At 44.4% G+C, this 18,662-nt stretch overlaps 1 long non-coding RNA gene across 1 annotated transcript in view; it reads left to right on the plus strand.

Moving 5' to 3' along the window:
* Positions 1–16,910, plus strand: part of LOC134947833 (uncharacterized) — a 55,623-nt gene extending 38,713 nt beyond the window's left edge. The window contains exons 2-3 of the long non-coding RNA XR_010182806.1: positions 13,197–13,267; positions 16,740–16,910. This is a non-coding gene — a long non-coding RNA (uncharacterized LOC134947833). The remainder of the gene's footprint in view (positions 1–13,196; positions 13,268–16,739) is intronic.
* Positions 16,911–18,662: the final 1,752 nt, after the last annotated feature.

Here is an 18,662-nt window from a genome sequence, read left to right on the forward strand (position 1 = left end):
AGGCTGAACTGGGTCAGGCAGACAGGCAGAAAACAGGCGGCACACACAATGCTTAAAAGCAAATTGAAAAATATGTTTTATTTTGTTAATACACAGACAATAGCACATGCAATACATAAACTAACATACACATGCAGAAACAGAATCGCAGCTGCGCTCCCCTGGTACTTCCAGATAAACTTTGGATTAAGCATGCTATATAAATACTAATTATCCTAATGAACAAGGGTAATTGCAACCTTTACGACTGATAGCACAGCTGCAAGTACAATTCATGTTAAGCTAGAGAGCTGCCCTATAAGATTAACCTTCAGCAGGTTGTCCCACCTATTTGCTCATCTGCCTACCCTGATAAGAGCATTATATCATCCATGGGAGTATAATGACAAGTGGAGTAATATAAAGTATGTGTTTAGCATAAAAAAAAAAAAAACGTAACTGCATCTGATTACAGTAAATACTTTATTTTCTATATGACACTGCAGGTTAGCAATCCCTTCTGTGAGGAGCTCACTTTTTGTGTAATACCATAATTGTGCAAATACTGGGAGCCATACAATTTGGGGGTCAATGGGCACTCATGCACATTACACCAGGTGCAGCCGCTTACAAACATTACACCAGGTACAGCCCATTATACACATTATGCCAGGTGCAGCCCATTATACACATTACGCCAGATACAGCCCGTTATACACATTACACCAGGGCCCTCATTCCGAGTTGATCGGTCGCAAGGCGAATTTAGCAGAGTTACACACGCTAAGCCGCCGCCTACTGGGAGTGAATCTTAGCTTCTTAAAATTGCGACCGATGTATTCGCAATATTGCGATTACTAACTACTTAGCAGTTTCAGAGTAGCTTCAGACTTACTCTGCCTGTGCGATCATTTCAGTGCTTGTCGTTCCTGGTTGACGTCACAAACACACCCAGCGTTCGCCCAGGCACTCCCACCGTTTCCCCGGCCACTCCTGCGTTTTTTCCGGAAACGGTAGCGTTTTCAGCCACACGCCCCTGAAACGCCGTGTTTCCGCCCAGTAACACCCATTTCCTGTCAATCACATTACGATCGCCGGAGCGATGAAAAAGCCGTGAGTAAAATTACTTTCTTCATAGTAAAGTTACTTGGCGCAGTCGCAGTGCGAACATTGCGCATGCGTACTAAGCGGATTTTCACTGCGATGCGATGAAAAATACCGAGCGAACAACTCGGAATGAGGGCCCAGATACAGCCCATTATACACATTACACCAGGTGCAGCCCATTATACATATTACGCCAGGTGCAGCCCATTATACATATTACACCAGGTGCAGCCCATTATATATATTACACCAGGTGCAGCCCATTATACACATTACGCCAGGTGCAGCCTATTATACACATTACGCCAGGAGCAGCCCATTATACACATTACGCCAGGTGCAATTGCTTACACACATTACGCCAGGTACAGCCCATTATACAAATTATGCAAGGGGCAGCCCATTATATACATTACGCCAGATACAGACCATTATACACATTATGCTAGGTGCAGTCGCTTACAAACATTAGGCCAGGTACAGCCCATTATACACAATACGCCAGGTATAGTCCATTATACACATTACGCCAGGTACAGCCCATTATACACATTACGCCAGGTACAGCCGTTTGCACACATTGCACCAGGTACAGCACATTATGCACATTATGTCAGGTGCAGCACATTATACACATTACACCAGGTGCAGCCCATTATACACATTACGCCAGGTGCAGCCCCAGAGGCGGAACTACTGCCAGTGCAACCAGTGCGTTGCACTGGGGCCCGCCTCTGTCCAGGGGCCCAAAGCATGTAATGAGTCAAACTGACTCATTACATGCCGCTGTGTGCTGCGGGCAACCGCTGCCCGCAGCACACAGCCGCCCGGAGAGGAGAGGAGCGCAGCGGCACGGGGGTAAGGAGGAGGAGGGAGGTGGAGGAGGGAGCCGCAGCAGTGCTTTGTTACTGGTGGAGGCGCTGCTGCTGCCCCTCTGCTTCACTATAGGCTGTCTTCCGAGAACAGCCTATAGTGAAGCAGAGGGGCAGCAGCGCCTCCACCAATAACACAGCGCTGCTGTGGCTCCCTCCTCCACCTCCCTCCTCCTCCTTCTCTCCTGCCCGGGAATCGTCAGAAGCTGCACTGAGGAGCCTGAGCCAGCGGAGAGGGTAAGTATAATTCTTCTTTCTTTCTCTTTCTTTCTTTCTTTCTTTCTTTCTTTCTTTCTTTCTTGGGACTGCCTGCCGCAATGTGTAAAAATGGGGAATCTGCCTGCCGCAATGTATAAAAAGGGGGAATCTGCCTGCCGCAATGTGTAAAAAGGGGGAATCTGCCTGCCGCAATGTGTAAAAAGGGGGAATCTGCCTGCCGCCATGTGTAAAAATGGGGAATCTGCCTGCCGCCATGTGTAAAAATGGGGAATCTGCCTGCCGCCATGTGTAAAAATGGGGAATCTGCCTGCCGCCATGTGTAAAAATGGGGAATCTGCCTGCCGCCATGTGTAAAAATGGGGAATCTGCCTGCCGCCATGTGTAAAAATGGGGAATCTGCCTGCCGCCATGTGTAAAAATGGGGAATCTGCCTGCCGCCATGTGTAAAAATGGGGAATCTGCCTGCCGCCATGTGTACACATGGAAAATTTGCCTGCCGTAATGTGTAAAAAGGGGGACGCTGTCTGCCGTAATGTGTAAAAAGGGGGACGCTGTCTGCCGTAATGTGTAAAAAGGGGACGCTGTCTGCCGTTACGTGTAAAAAGTGCACGCTGTCTGTCGTAATGTGTAAAAAGGGGGACGCTGTCTGCCATAATGTGTAAAAAGGGGACGCTGTCTGCCGTAATGTGTAAAAAGAGGAATCTGTCCGCCGTAAGGTGTAAAAGGGTCTCTTCCTGGTGTAGTGGTGCTACTGTGCGGCGTAATTTGAATAATGGAGACTACTGTGCACCGTTTTATGAATTGGTATTATTTTGTGGCCACAACCCTTCCCCACGAAGCCACGCCACTATGTATTTTTGCGCGCGCCTGCGGCGCGCACTGCCCCTGTTTTGCATGCAGGGGTGGCGCTCCGATGCCGTTTCTTGCACACAGTGCTAAAATGTCTAGTTACGGCACTGTTGCTAGATATCCATTTCTCTGGCCCTGAGCAGGTCCCCCTCACCAGATCCTCTCCAGGGGTGAGGGGGTGGACTTGGATGGGATGGGGGGGGGGGAGCCCAAAGCATTTAGTCGAACCTGGGCCCACCGCTTGCTAGTTCCGCCACTGTGCAGCCCATTATACACATTATGCCAGGTGCAACCCATTATGCACATTACACCAGGGCAGGCGCGTGTGGATGTGCTTCTGCTCCACCATCTGTGCACTCCATCCCCACCTCCCTGGCAGCCACCTTCTGGTGCCCACACATGGTACCACCCATACCCCTCCTCCCTCAGTCCCCCACACACTGATGGTGGAGCTCCATTGGCAGCAGCACTCAGGCAGGCACCTCACTTCCCATGTACCCCCACCCCATCCGAACACATAATTGATTGTGGACAGATAAAGACACAGGCACTCACTGTCTGCAATCTGTCCCCTTCACAGTCCTCTCACAGTCCCGCCGCTCATCTAGGTTGGCGCCACAGCAAAGCAAACAGGGCGGACAGGGAGAAGAAGAGGAGAGGACGCTGCTCAGCTCTGCGCAGTCTGTGTATTTGGGGAGTGGCGGAGGTGTGGCTTGGACTTCTGTACTAAAGTCAGTATCGCATGCGATTCGCTACACAGCGTGCGATTTGAACTAGACGCGATGCGATGTAGTACAAAAATACGTGACTGCACATACAATTTTGCCTTGCGATGTTGACTGCGCGGGAGCGCTCATCGCATCACAAGGGAAAATAAACACGGTGCAATTTGAACTAGACTCAAGGCGATTTGAACTAAAAAGATTAAATTGCATGTGATAATCGCACCCTCAGAACTTGTATTATTGCAGCCAGAGAGGGACAAATCCTTTTTTTTACCCAAATGTAATACTCGTACTAGTTTCACACATTGAACCATAAAGAGGTGAATTCAATTAGCCGCAGTACTTTACATTTAGCTCACCTGGTCCGTACTTGGAAATAAAATGCTAGCAGTAGATATCATTATGCTTATAACCCTTCGCTGGGAAAGCGCTGTCTTGCAAACTCTTCCCCGGGCACATCATCAGGGCCGTCTTTTCATATGGGCTCAATGGGCTCTTGCCCAAGGGCCCCAAGAGAATAAGGGCCCTAGGCTGATAGCTGAGGGTCCCCTCTTTCCAGGGGTACCAGATTTTTGAAAATCGGCCCTGGGGAACCAGAGATATCTGACTTGAAAGCAGTGGTCCCCATACAAGCCTGCTAATTGCTCTTCCCAGCCAGATATTTTGGGTTCTGTCTGACTTTGAGTATTTCTAAGGGTATAAGCCAAAAGCCGGGACTCTCCACTTTTAGTGGACACTGGCAGCTTGTTTCTACAATGCCCAGAACCAGAGATATCAGCCTTCAAGCAGCTGGTCCCTGCTCCAGCTCCACATGCCTAATATGCAGTTTTAGATTTTCGTTGGTGAATTGCTCTGGCTCCTGAACTCTAATCCCCAAGTCCCCAGAACCTTCTGAAAGGTGGAACTCTCTAGTATTTTATTCCATTCAAAGCTAAGAAATATATTTTCAGGAACTTGAGATATCTGCAGTCAAGCAAGCTGCCCTCCCACCGTAAAATGATATTAAGCCCACTCCACTAGCCACACCCCTCCCCTACGTATTAAACACCCCCTACCACCCTAGAAGTCATGTACCAGGGCTTCTTCATTCAGCACAATGACCCCTTCTACAGTTTAGCCCATCTGTGCAGTAAAGGAGTAATTAGCAGAAATCACTGCTTCTGGTCCTACATGCTGAGTAGAAGATAGAACACCCCCTACTGCCCGCGGGACATCAAAGCTGCTGCTGATAGCTCCTCCCACCCCTACCGCTGGAGCATGGGTAGGGGGCCCAGTGCATTGCTGTGCCCAGGGGCCCACACTGCTGTTAAGACGGCTCTGCACATCATTACTGGTAAATGCAAGCAAAAATATTTATTTTCACATGTGAGCTGGGGAAAAATCATCACATCACAAGGACTGTGATAAATATGCCCCATTGTGTACAACTAGACTATTCCGATAAAAGTTGTCCTTTGCTATGCGCATTCCCTGGCCTTTGGATTTATGACCCAGGAGTTCGTCTGCGCATGCATATCCTATCCATACAGTTGTTCATATAATGTGAGTCCAGATCTATGGTTATAAATCCTATATGTCTCTGCCTCTGACGCTTTTATCTCCTTCTCTGTTAGGTTTTGTTTTATCAACACACGCATATACAGTAAAATTGGGATGGTCTTTAGGTCAATACATACAAAAGGTTTCTATGGTAACTTGAGACTATGGGGCTCATTCCGACCCGTTCCCACGCAGCGGTGTGAACGGGTCTGGAATGCGCATGCGCGGCGGCCGTAGTGCGCGTGTGCGATGTTGCCCGGCGACAGGGGTCGCGGGGTTACGTCGCATCTAACGAAGGAAGCGGTAGCAAAGCCGACTGCAAAGAAGATTGACAGGAAGAAGGCGTTCCTGGGCGGATCCGGACCGTTGGCTGCCGTTTTCGGGGAGTGGTAAGGAAAACGCAGGCATGCCCAGGAGAACGGAGGGCGGATGTCTGACATCAAAGTCGGCTCCAGCATCGCAGGGATCGTCGCACAGGGTGATTATGTCCAGGCCTAGTCTTCTTTTGCTTGAAATTTTTGTAGCTTAGCAGGGCTGCACAAGCGATCGCAGCCCTGCTAAGCTAAAATACACTCCCCCATAGGCGTGTTCTAGTTGATCGCAGCAGCAGCAAAAAGTTGCTGGCTGCGATCAACTCGGAATGACCACCTATATACATGTCACTATACTTTGACCAAAGTCTGATCACATGACTAAACTGGCCATGATAAACAAAGAAATCTATTTAATATTTTGAAATTTATTTTTGATGTCCAACTGTTATATAATTGATCCGCATCCGTCTTGACCAATTTATATAGGTTTAATAGATTTTTGTAGTGATATCACTCTATCACACTATACCCTAAATAACTGCAGGTAAAAATTAGCTTGAGTTAATAAACTACTAATCGCTTCCCTATGATGAAGCTGACATACTCAGTGAAGTTTAGATATATGCACTGAGAACTTTACAGACTGCTATTACCAATTTAGGGATGCCAGAAACAGGTTCACACAAAGTCAGGGATTTTGTAGGATTATAGTCAAGTGTATGATTAACCAGTCATATTAAACAGATGATAATGATCATCATTTTCATGTAGGTTGAAACACAGTCATTAATTGAAACAGAAACAGCTGTGTAGGAGGCTTAAAAATGGGCGAGGAACAGCCAAACTCTGCTGCAAAGGTGAGGTTGTGGAAGATGGTTTCATGGCACATGTCATACACTATGGCAAGACTGAGCACAGCAACAAGACAAAAGATAGTTATACTGCATCACCAAGGTCTCAAGATTTCAAAGCAGACTGGGGTTTCAAGATATTGTATGCTGTTCAAGCTCTTTTGAAGAAACACAAAGAAACGAGTAACGTTGAGGACCATAGACTCAGTGGTCCGCCAAGAAAACTTAGAGCACCAGATGAAAGACACATGATGCTAAATTCCCTTTAAAATCAGAAGATGTCCAGCAGTGCCATCAGCTCAGAACTGGAAGAAACCAGTGGAACTCAGGTACACCAATCTATTGTTCGGAGACGTCTGGCCAGAAGTGGTCATCATGCAAGAATTGCAGCAACAAAGTCATACCTTTAACATGGAAACAAGGCCAAGCAACTCAACTATGCATTAAAACATAGCAACTGGGGTGCAGAAAAATGGCAGCAGGTGCTCTGGACTGATGAGTCAAAATTGTAAATATTTGGCTGTAACAGAAGGCAGTTTGATCGCCGAAGGTCTGGATAGCTGTGCAATAATAGTATCTGCAGGCAAAAGTAGAGCATGGGTGAGGTTCCTTGCACGGTTGGCACTGCATTTCAGCAAATGGATTTGGGGATTTGGTCAGAATGAATTGCGTCCTCAGAGATTAGAAATACAGACAGGTACTTATCCATCATGCAATACCATCAGGGAGGCATCTGATTGGCTCCAAATTTATTCTGCAGCAGGACAATGACCCCAAACATAAAGCCAATGTCATTAAGAACTAACGTCAGCATAAAGAAGAACAAGGAGTTCTGGAAGTGATGATATGGCCCCAGGGCCGGTGCAAGGTTTCTCGGCACCGTATGCAAAACTTTAGCCTACTGCCCACAACAACCACCAATACCCACTTCCCAGCCCTTCAGATAAAAGTTTGATTTATAAGTTCCACATCCACCACTTGCATTACTGTAGGTACAACAAGGATGTTTCTTTCAGAGACAGCCTTAATTTTGTGATAGGCAGTCTCAGTGGCACTGTGCCAGATACCAGCACCCTAGGCAGCTGCCTAATGCTAGAGCCTGCCCTGTATCGCCCATCATCAAGCCTGTCTGGGATTACATGAGGAGACAGAAGGATTTGAGCAAGCCTACATACACAGAAGATCTGTGGTTACTTTTCCAAGATGTTTGGATCAAGCTCTCTACTGAGTTCCTTCAATAGCTGTGTCCAAGTGTACGTAGAAGAATTGATGCTGTTTTGAAGGCAAAGGGTGGTCACACCAAAAAATTATTTGATTTAGATTAGATTTTGTGTTAATTTATTTTGCATATTGTTAATTGATCAAAAAATAAACTATGAAGAACACATTTATTTTTGAAAGCTCTCTTACTTTGCAGCATTTTTTTCCACACCTGCCTAAAACTTTTGCACAGTGACAGTACTGTATATATATATACATATATATATATATATATATATATATATATACTTTTTACTTTACTGTCATAAACAGCTCACAAATTCATAGACCATTAACAAAAAATATACAAGTACAAATAACAGAAACGAGTCTTTCCACTTCATTAGTGGGATTTCTTTTACTCTATCGGTGACCTAATTTGACTCAGAAACTCAGGGCAGTGGAATGCCTGGCTGGGCCCAGGTACTTTTCTTGGGATGTGGCCTAATCACGGTAGGTGTGGCCATGTCCCCTTAGAATTTTTTTAAAAAACAAGTACAACGTCACGCTGGAAAGGGCAGCGCATTGAGCCGCTCAGCCAGGAGCAAATCCAGGAGAGGAGGCAGATGAGTGTTGGGCTGGGGACAGTTACGGGGGGATGGGGGAACGTTGGTGTGGCTTCCATCATGCCCAGGTATGGGTAATTAGTAACCGCCCCTCTCCGCCCCTTCTCGATGCCACTGTCAAAACTACAACCCCTCCATTAGACCACTACAAGAATTCTTGTAGTTTAATACCTGTCCTTTTTTAGTACATTATTATTTAAGGGTTTTTACATTATATGAATAGTGGCAACTTTGTGTGCATTGATAGAGAATTATCTGTCATTTCATGTAGCCTTTCAGATGTCTATCTTCCAAGTTTTTCTACCAATTGCAGTAGAAAATTCTTTTTTGTAATCATCTTTTTCCAGTCAGTCAAATACTGCCATAGGTCAGATTATTGTAATAGATATTATATCAATCACTGTCGCACATCATGTCTCCTACTGTATAAACGCTTTTTATACAGAAAAACAAACCCAACAACAAGATAATCTCATGAGTGGAGAATACTTTATACCAATTGCAACCGAAATGTGTCTCTCTAATGAATGCTGTTTGCAAGTCAAATAAATCCTGCAATAGGTGGTTCAATTTACTGTAATGTATATAAAGCATCTGTGCGGGGCATTTCCTGAGAGGAGGAGGCCTGTGTGCAGGATCCGTCTGAGCTCCCTCCTTTCTAGCCGGCAACGCTGTTACTCTAGGCACTAGGGTCCCTAGGGGACCCTACAGGGGCGTATCTAGAGAGGAGGGGACCCGTGTGCAGTCCCCATGTGTGGTCCCCCTCCTCTCCCGTAGCCGGCAGAATCGCTGTTAAGCGCTCTGAGCACTAGAGACTCTGGCACAGTACCAGAGTCTAAAGCGCATGTGCAGGTCTCCGGAAAAATGGCGGGGTGGTGCTCAGCAGAGCCGGCCTTAGCTATAGGCAGGCTAGGCATTTGCCTAGGGCATCCACGCATGTCCCTGCAGTATCTCATGCTGGGAGGGACAGTCTGCAAACTAACTGTTACTTTCCAAATGTATTCAATCAGTACTTGTATACACTGCTGTTTATATTTGTCAAATAAAATGCACACTGTACCTTAAACTCTCTCCGACATGCTTGAATGCCCCTGACTTGTGAGACCTCAGACAGACAGCAGAAGCCCAGTAACTTCAATTCCTGGACCTGTCACAGTTTCACTGTCTATATAAGGTTATTACTGGATGGCGCCTTATGATACCACATGTGTATTTACTGTAGGAAGTCTGCTTCACATAAATCTGACATCACCTATACTGCTTGTGCCCTGCCATCCTGTGTGTCCCTTATCCCTGTGCAAACACCAGATGTCTGCAGGGACATAACATGGGCAGTGTTCTCCCCACACTTTATTTCCTAGTCAGTCCATGCCGTAAAATTCCCTTGCCATCCAGCACTGTAACGTGGTCAGTAAGTTGCATTGCGCTATTTCTATATGAAACATCAGTGCAGCGTGACTTTCGGACACATCATACTGGAGGGCAGAGCATATCGCTCCCACAGTATAAAATAAAGGGCATGCAGTTGCCGGGAGTAACAGACACCAGCAAAGACACTAAACAGTGAAGAGAATGAACAGTTGCTACATGTTTGATACTGGTCTTTTTGTATAACCAGCAAGTGTGGCAGTATCTGGACATTGCTGCCATCTGTTTCCAATGAGCAAGTGAAAATAAAGGAGTGAGGCTTGCAAAGGACGGCATACCCTTGTACAGGTGCCTCTTTAACGGGTGCGGGCGCAAGCACTCACCCACCCATCCATCCTGCCGCCCCATCTCACAAATCGCAGTCATGGATCCATGGGCGCACACACTGACTGCAAGCACGCCAGCAAGTAAAAGTAAGTGTTATTAAAAAAAGCTACTAGCATTACTAATGTGGGGTATATGTGTCAGGTGCATTACTGTGTGGCATTATGTGTATTATGTGCATTATTAATGTGAGGCATATGTGTCAGGTGCATTACTGTGTGGAATTATGTGTATTATGGGCATTTCTAATGTGGGGCATATGTGTAAGGTGCATTACTGTGTGGCATTATGTGTATTATGGGCATTACTAATGTGGGGCATATGTGTAAGGTGCATTACTGTGTGGAATTATGTGTATTATGGGCATTACTAATGTGGGGAATATGTGTAAGGTACATTACTGTGTGGAATTATGTGTATTATGGGCATTACTAATGTGAGGCATATGTGTAAGGTGCATTACTGTGTGGCATTATGTGTATTATGGGTATTACTAATGTGGGGCATATGTGTAAGGTGCATTACTGTGTGGCATTATGTGTATTATGGGCATTGCTAATGTGGGGCATATGTGTCAGGTGCATTGCTGTGTGGAATTATGTGTATTATGGGCATTACTAGTGAGGGGCATATGTGTAAGGTGCATTACTGTCTGGAATTATGTGTATTATGGGTATTACTAATGTGGGGCATATGTGTCAGGTGCATTACTGTGTGGAATTATGTGTATTATGGGTATTACTAATGTGGGGCATATGTGTAAGGTGCATTACTGTGTGGAATTATGTGTATTATGGGTATTACTAATGTGGGGCATATGTGTAAGGTGCATTACTGTGTGGCATTATGTGTATTATGGGCATTGCTAATGTGGGGCATATGTGTCAGGTGCATTGCTGTGTGGAATTATGTGTATTATGGGCATTACTAGTGAGGGGCATATGTGTAAGGTGCATTACTGTCTGGAATTATGTGTATTATGGGTATTACTAATGTGGGGCATATGTGTCAGGTGCATTACTGTGTGGAATTATGTGTATTATGGGTTAATGTGGGGCATATGTGTAAGGTGCATTACTGTGTGGAATTATGTGTATTATGGGCATTACTAGTGAGGGGCATATGTGTAAGGTGCATTACTGTGTGGAATTATGTGTATTATGGGTATTACTAATGTGGGGCATATGTGTCAGGTGCATTACTGTGTGGAATTACGTGTATTATGGGCATTACTGTGTGGAATTATGTGTATTATGGGTATTACTAATGTGAGGCATATGTGTCAGGTGCATTACTGTGTGGCATTATGTGTATTATGTGCATTATTAATGTGAGGCATATGTGTCAGGTGCATTACTGTGTGGAATTATGTGTATTATGGGCATTTCTAATGTGGGGCATATGTGTAAGGTGCATTACTGTGTGGCATTATGTGTATTATGGGCATTACTAATGTGGGGCATATGTGTAAGGTGCATTACTGTGTGGAATTATGTGTATTATGGGCATTACTAATGTGGGGAATATGTGTAAGGTACATTACTGTGTGGAATTATGTGTATTATGGGCATTACTAATGTGAGGCATATGTGTAAGGTGCATTACTGTGTGGCATTATGTGTATTATGGGTATTACTAATGTGGGGCATATGTGTAAGGTGCATTACTGTGTGGAATTATGTGTATTATGGGCATTGCTAATGTGGGGCATATGTGTAAGGTACATTACTGTGTGGAATTATGTGTATTATGGGCATTACTAATGTGAGGCATATGTGTAAGGTGCATTACTGTGTGGCATTATGTGTATTATGGGCATTACTAATGTGAGGCATATGTGTAAGGTGCATTACTGTGTGGCATTATGTGTATTATGGGCATTACTAATGTGAGGCATATGTGTAAGGTGCATTACTGTGTGGCATTATGTGTATTATGGGCATTACTAATGTGGGGTATATGTGTCAGGTGCATTACTGTGTGGCATTATGTGTATTATGGGCATTACTAATGAGGGGCACATGTGTAAGGTGCATTACTGTGTGGAATTATGTGTATTATGGGCATTACTAATGTGGGGCATATGTGTAAGGTGCATTATTGTGTGGCATTATGTGTATTATGGGCATTACTAATGTGGGGCATATGTGTAAGGTGCATTACTGTGTGGAATTATGTGTATTATGGGTATTACTAATGTGGGGCATATGTGTCAGGTGCATTACTGTGTGGAATTATGTGTATTATGGGCATTACTGTGTGCCATTATGCAGGGTTGAACTGGCCCACAGTGTAACCCCCTGGTGGGGCCCACTGCTTGAGTGTTGCTGGGTCAGATGCAGAACTAGCGGCAGTGCTGCGGGGCACCAAATAAAATTTTGCCTAGGGCATCAAATTGGCTAGGGTCGGCTCTGGTGCTCAGAGCGCTAACAGCGGCGCTGCTGGTTATGGGAGAGGAGGGGGCCCCTACACGGACACCAGACAGGTAAGATTAGAAAAAATGGGTGCAGTGTGTGCGGTGTGGGCCCCCTCTGAACCCAGGGGCCTGTGTGCACCGCACACACTGCATCCATTGTAGATACGCTACTGGGTCCCAGAGTCTAGAGCACAGTAATTTCTGCAGCGCTGCTGCTGCGCCTCGGGGAACTCCGGAAGGTATGTATGAAAAATAATGGGTGGCCCGTGTGCACCACACGCACTGCACCCATTATAAATTCGTCAGTGCAACTGTGACTGTAAATTCTCTTTTCTCCATTTCTTTAAAGCACTCTTTTTTGTCAAATTGCCTAATTGGTGGTTTATAGTAATATACTTATCATTCTATTTAGGTTGATTTTAATGTAACGCCCCCCTTCCGCAGCTAGAGGAACTGTGGGGGTCCCTGACTGGGACTAGCTTAGGGTGATACTTTGCGGTATGGATTATTAGATCTACACTAAAAAAGTCTACAGTCAATAGGTAGACCATTAATTGTTAACTATACCTATATATATATATATATATATATATTCCTTAAATATAATAGTGTGGCTGATAAAAGTAATAATTCAACATTTATAAAAAAAAAAAAAAAAAAAAAAAAAAAAGCAGTGAAATGTTCTGCATGAGTAATGCAATAAAAATAAAATTACTGGAGTCCAAGTTTTTGCTCTCTTCCCCTAAGGTGATTTATGTTGCTACTCCTTATACGTGCCATGAGGCAAGCATTTATATCTGAGGACGCTCCTGAGCCAGGTATGAAGGTTTCATAATAACTCACGGAGTGATATCATGACAGTAACATGTAGAGAAATATTCCAAATCATCACAGTGTCTATGTGCAGCTCAGTCTGTTCTATTGGACAAGCCACACATCCCCATTCTGCATGCAAGAACATCACCTCCAAGTGACAGGTCCACTGGATGTACAGTATATGACAGACACTGGCCTATGATTTATGCTGGATAATTGATTCAGCTGTGCTATACCTTGCAGACTTAATGGCTCACTTTGAGTTGAATACATACATATGCAAGGAGAAGATGCACATAGAAATAATCATATTTGTATGCATATGTTCAGTCGGACACTTCAAAGAAAACGCATGAAGGACACGTCACAAAATGACTCAAGGTCAAACTCAATAGTTTTTGCACCAGGTGTACGTTAGCAATAGCCAGTATGTATACTTAGGCCACACTATAGCATAGAGATGTGGGCTGACAGTGTAAAGCTGGGTACACACCTGACAATACGCTCCATGGGCCTAATTCAGATCTGATCGTAGATGTGCTAAATTTAGCACATCTGCGATCAGTCACACAGACATGCGGGGGACGCCCAGCACAGGGCTAGTCCGCCCCGCATGTCAGGCCGCCCCCCCCCCCCCCCCACACACACACGTACAAAAGCATTGCACAGCGGCGATGCTTTTGTACTGTAGGAGTAGCTCCCAGCCAGCGCAGCTCCTGCACGCTGGTAGGAAGCTACTCGTTGCTGTGAGGGTTGCAGCGGCTGCGTGTGATGTCACGCAGCCACTACGGCCCGCCCCTCCCCCAACAGTCCGGGAAAGTCTGCGTTGCCCAAACCACGCCCCCTAAACGGCGCCCAAACGCAGCCGGCCAGCCCCCTCCCGCCCAGCGACCGTCTCTGCCTGTCATTCAGGCAGAGGCGATCGCAGGGCTGAGACAGCCATCAGCTGTCTGGCATGCGCCGACGCACTGCGGCCCAGGCGCATGCGCAGTTCAGACCTGATCAGCTGCTGTGCAAAAACGCACAGCAGCGATCAGGTCTGAATTAGGCCCCATGAGTGATTTCACCTAGTGTTTCCCCCAACCTCCCGGCTGCTGATATAGTGCATACACGCTGTATGATCATTAACTATATAGTTCAGTGGCGCCACGCCGCTGCCGGCCGTGCATGCAGTTTTGGACAATAAGTCCGAATTGAGCTGCATGTACAGGCTACAGGGTATCCGGTCAGATGGTCGACAATGTTAAGGTCGACACTCATTAGGTCGAACACTATAGGTCGACATTGACAAATGGTCGACACATGAAAATGGTCGACACATGAAAGGTTGACACATGAAAAGGTCGACATGAGTTTTTCACATTTTTTTTCTTTTTTGGAACTTTTTCATACTTTACGATCCACGTGGACTACGATTGGGAATGGTAACCTGTGCCGAGCGCAGCGGTAACAAAGCGAGGCACCTTCCACGAAACATGGCGAGCGAAGCTTTACTTTACGCAGAAAATTACACCCAAAAAAGTTAAAAAAATCATGTCGACCTTTTCATGTGTCGAACATTTTCATGTGTCGACCATTAGTCCATGTCGGCCATGTCAATGTCGACCAATAGTGGTCAACTTAATGAGTGTCGACCTTAACATTGTCGACCATTCATACCGGAACCAGGCTACAGAGGGGGTTGATAAAGACCTGCGGGAGCATTCATCGTTTGTAGCGTACGCACTGGGCGATATTACAAACGATATCACTCAGAAGGGTGAAAATGAGCGATATTGTTTAAAACCTAGTCCGTATGCACCTTTAGTAGTAAATGCTAAATTACCATTACCCTATTTGTACATAATAACAATAATAATAATAATAATAATAATAATAATTAAATTAAGTGTCATACACAAAGGCCTGAGCTACCATTAGGCAGCTGTTTCGCACTATGGGACATTGGGGCACAGCTGAAGCCGCCTAACACTAACATTAAGGCTGTATCTGATATGAACTGAAAATGAATGTAGACTGCAGAGAAATCATGTGGATTACTACTACTACTACAAATAATAATCTACTACTACTACTACTACTAATAATAATAATATACTACTACTACTACTACTACTACTACTACTAATAATAATAATAATCTACTACTACTACTACTACTACTACTACTACTACTACTACTACTACTACTACTAATAATCTACTACTACTACTACTACTACTACTACTACTACTACTACTACTAATAATAATAATAATAATAATAATCTACTACTACTACTACTACTACTATTACTGCTACTACTACTACTACTAATAATAATAATACTAATCTACTACCACTACTACTAATAATAATACTAATCTACTACTACTACTACTACTACTACTACTACTACTACTAATAATAATAATAATAATAATCATCTACTACTACTTCTACTACTACTACTACTACTACTACTACTACTACTACTAATCTACTACTACTACCACTACTACTACTAATAATAATAATAATAATAATAATAATAATAATCTACTACTACTACTACTACTACTACTACTACTACTACTACTACTACTACTACTAATAATAATAATCTACTACTACTACTCTACTACTACTACTACTACTACTACTAATCTACTCAGTAACGGATCTTGCTACGGGCAAGCAGGATTTTTGCATTGGGCGCCGCCTTCCGTAGGGTGCCGCTGCCGTCCGGAGGGTACTGCCGCTGTGGCAAGATCCACTACTGGTGCCGCCCGGTGCTGTTTAGATGCCCGGTGCTATGCTGTGCGCGATGAAGTCATCGCGCACCACACTGCATTGTGGGAGTAGCACATAGAGGCTAGAGGTCATTATTGATCTCTAGTGTCTATGCGGTGCTATGGGAGAGACGTTATGACGTCTCTCCCATAGATCCGAGGAGCGACGCCGGCGGCCAGAGACGGAGGGCAGCAGCGGTCGGGAAGCAGGAGAGGGGAATGTAAGTATTATTTTTTTTATTTTTTTTATTTTCTACTCTACAGGGGGCACAGTACTGGGGGCAATACTACTGTGGGCACAGCTACAGGTGGCATAACTGACCACGCCCCTTCTCCATGAAGCCACAGTCCTATTTTTTCGCTCGGGGTGCCGCAAGGTCTAGATCCGGCACTACTACTACTACTAATATACTACTACTACTAATCTTCTACTACTACTGCTACTACTAATATACTACTACTACTACTACTACTAATAATGATAATCTAATAATGTACTACTATTACTACTACTACTACTACTACTACTACTACTACTAATAATCTACTAATAAGCTATTACTACTACTACTACTACTACTACTACTTAAGCATTTATTTATTTAGAATAAATTAATAAGGTAAATAAACGTACTAATAAGTTATTATTACTTTCTTCTGCAAAAAAAAAAAGGAAATCTGTATATTTTTTTCTATAATCAGGTTTCCATTGTATCTGCACTTGCAATACCAAGGCCAGGACACGCATGCACTGAAGGGTCCACGACTGACTGGCTGACAATACAGTAAGTTGCAGCCCTGCATACACACAGGAAAGAAAAGTGCCTTGATAGTTACTAATACTTGGAAGTCAAATTTTCTAAATAAATTGTAGTTAACTAATAAGTACAAATACAAAATACAAATTAAACGAAATGGAATGAAATATGAACACCTTTTTCCCCATTAAAAATCTAATAGCAGTCTTCCGAGTAGTCCAAGTGGAAATGCCAACTAATTAATGTGACTAGATGGACACATACACATAATATAGCAGCGACACCAACTAATTAAGTACTTACAGCTGGATGGGTCAATACTCAATCAGTCAATCTGAGGCAGATAGCTGTTAGACATCATTATCATTACATCACAAGAGACATGCCACCTAAAGAGTGTGTCTGTTGATGTATTATCCACATTTAGTTGTGCCCCAATAATGTCAACACTCCCATTCCATACTTGGCCTATACTTGCCAGCCACCGGCTTTCCTATCCAGGCATGTGGGGGCACAAGAAACTATATAGTAGCTCATTTACCAACATATAAAATGCAGCTGTGGTAACAAAATTCTCCCCAACTCTCAATGCGGTCATGAAATTACTGCTTACATTTACAAAGGTTGGGGCACTGAGACAGAACTATTTATTTATTTCTTTGCTTCTGAATTCAACACTGTCATGCGTCAGTGGGGCAGCCAGAGAGGGAACTGGAGGATTCCTCCCTGCTAAATTATGTGAAAATGTAGCCAATAGGGGCACAATTAGGTAGGCCAATCTTGGGCTGTTTTTTCAATCTCGGGGGTTTCGGGATTGGAAAACGATCAATCATGGAATACAGCTAAAAAAAAATATATTATTTAATGCCCCCTGTCTCTGGGTGGCCGGGCAGGCTGTAAGGTCGGCAGGCTGCGGGGTTTGTGGAGGGATGCAGATTTCTAGCAAAATAGCTTTAATAAATATGCCGCTAAATAATATGCACTGTAAGAAAGGGTATAGCACATGCAACAAAAGGTTGTACATCCAACCCTAAATAAGACCCTAATTATTTACTTTTTAGAGCAGTTGTTTGGTAAATAAGTACTTTTTTAACTGCACTCCCAGCATTTTTGACTGAAGGACTGAACAGTATGTGCCTGGAACATTGAATTTGCTGTAAGGGTCTCTCACTGTGTTGTGTACCTTCATTCCAGTTTCTCTGACGTACTAGTGGATGCTGGGAACTCCGTAAGGTCCATGGGGGATAGCGGCTCCGCAGGAGACTGGGCACAACTAAGAAAGATTTAGGACTACCTGGTGTGCACTGGCTCCTCCCTCTATGCCCCTCCTCCAGACCTCAGTTAGAATTTTGTGCCCGGCCGAGCTGGATGCACACTAGGGGCTCTCCTGAGCTCCTAGAAAAGAAAGTATAATTTAGGTTTTTTATTTTCAGTGAGATCTGCTGGCAACAGACATTACATTACATTACAACAGACATTACAGCATTCCTAGTTTGGAAATTGGGATAGTTTAATATTTTTGGGTGCCAGATCTGTAACTGGACATTTTGGTGCCCGGGGCAAGAGGGAACAATGGAGCCCTCTCAACCGCCTCTCATTTTGGTCTGTGCTATAGTAGGTCCAACGGGCAGGGGCAGAAGTCATACCATCCTACTTACAGCTCTACAGTTTGGCTATAAACTGCGCTTATATACAGTACAGAATTAATACAAATATTGTTAAAGGACATAGGGGGTCATTCAGACCTGATCGCTCACTAGCAGTTTTTTGCAGCGCTGCGATCAGATAGTCACCGTGCAGCCGAGCAGTACAAAAAGATCTTGTGCAGTTTCTGAGTAGCCCAGGACTTACTCAGGCGCTGCGATCA

Source organism: Pseudophryne corroboree, chromosome 8 (assembly GCF_028390025.1).
Source record: "Pseudophryne corroboree isolate aPseCor3 chromosome 8, aPseCor3.hap2, whole genome shotgun sequence".
Classification (NCBI taxonomy): Eukaryota; Metazoa; Chordata; class Amphibia; order Anura; family Myobatrachidae; genus Pseudophryne; species Pseudophryne corroboree.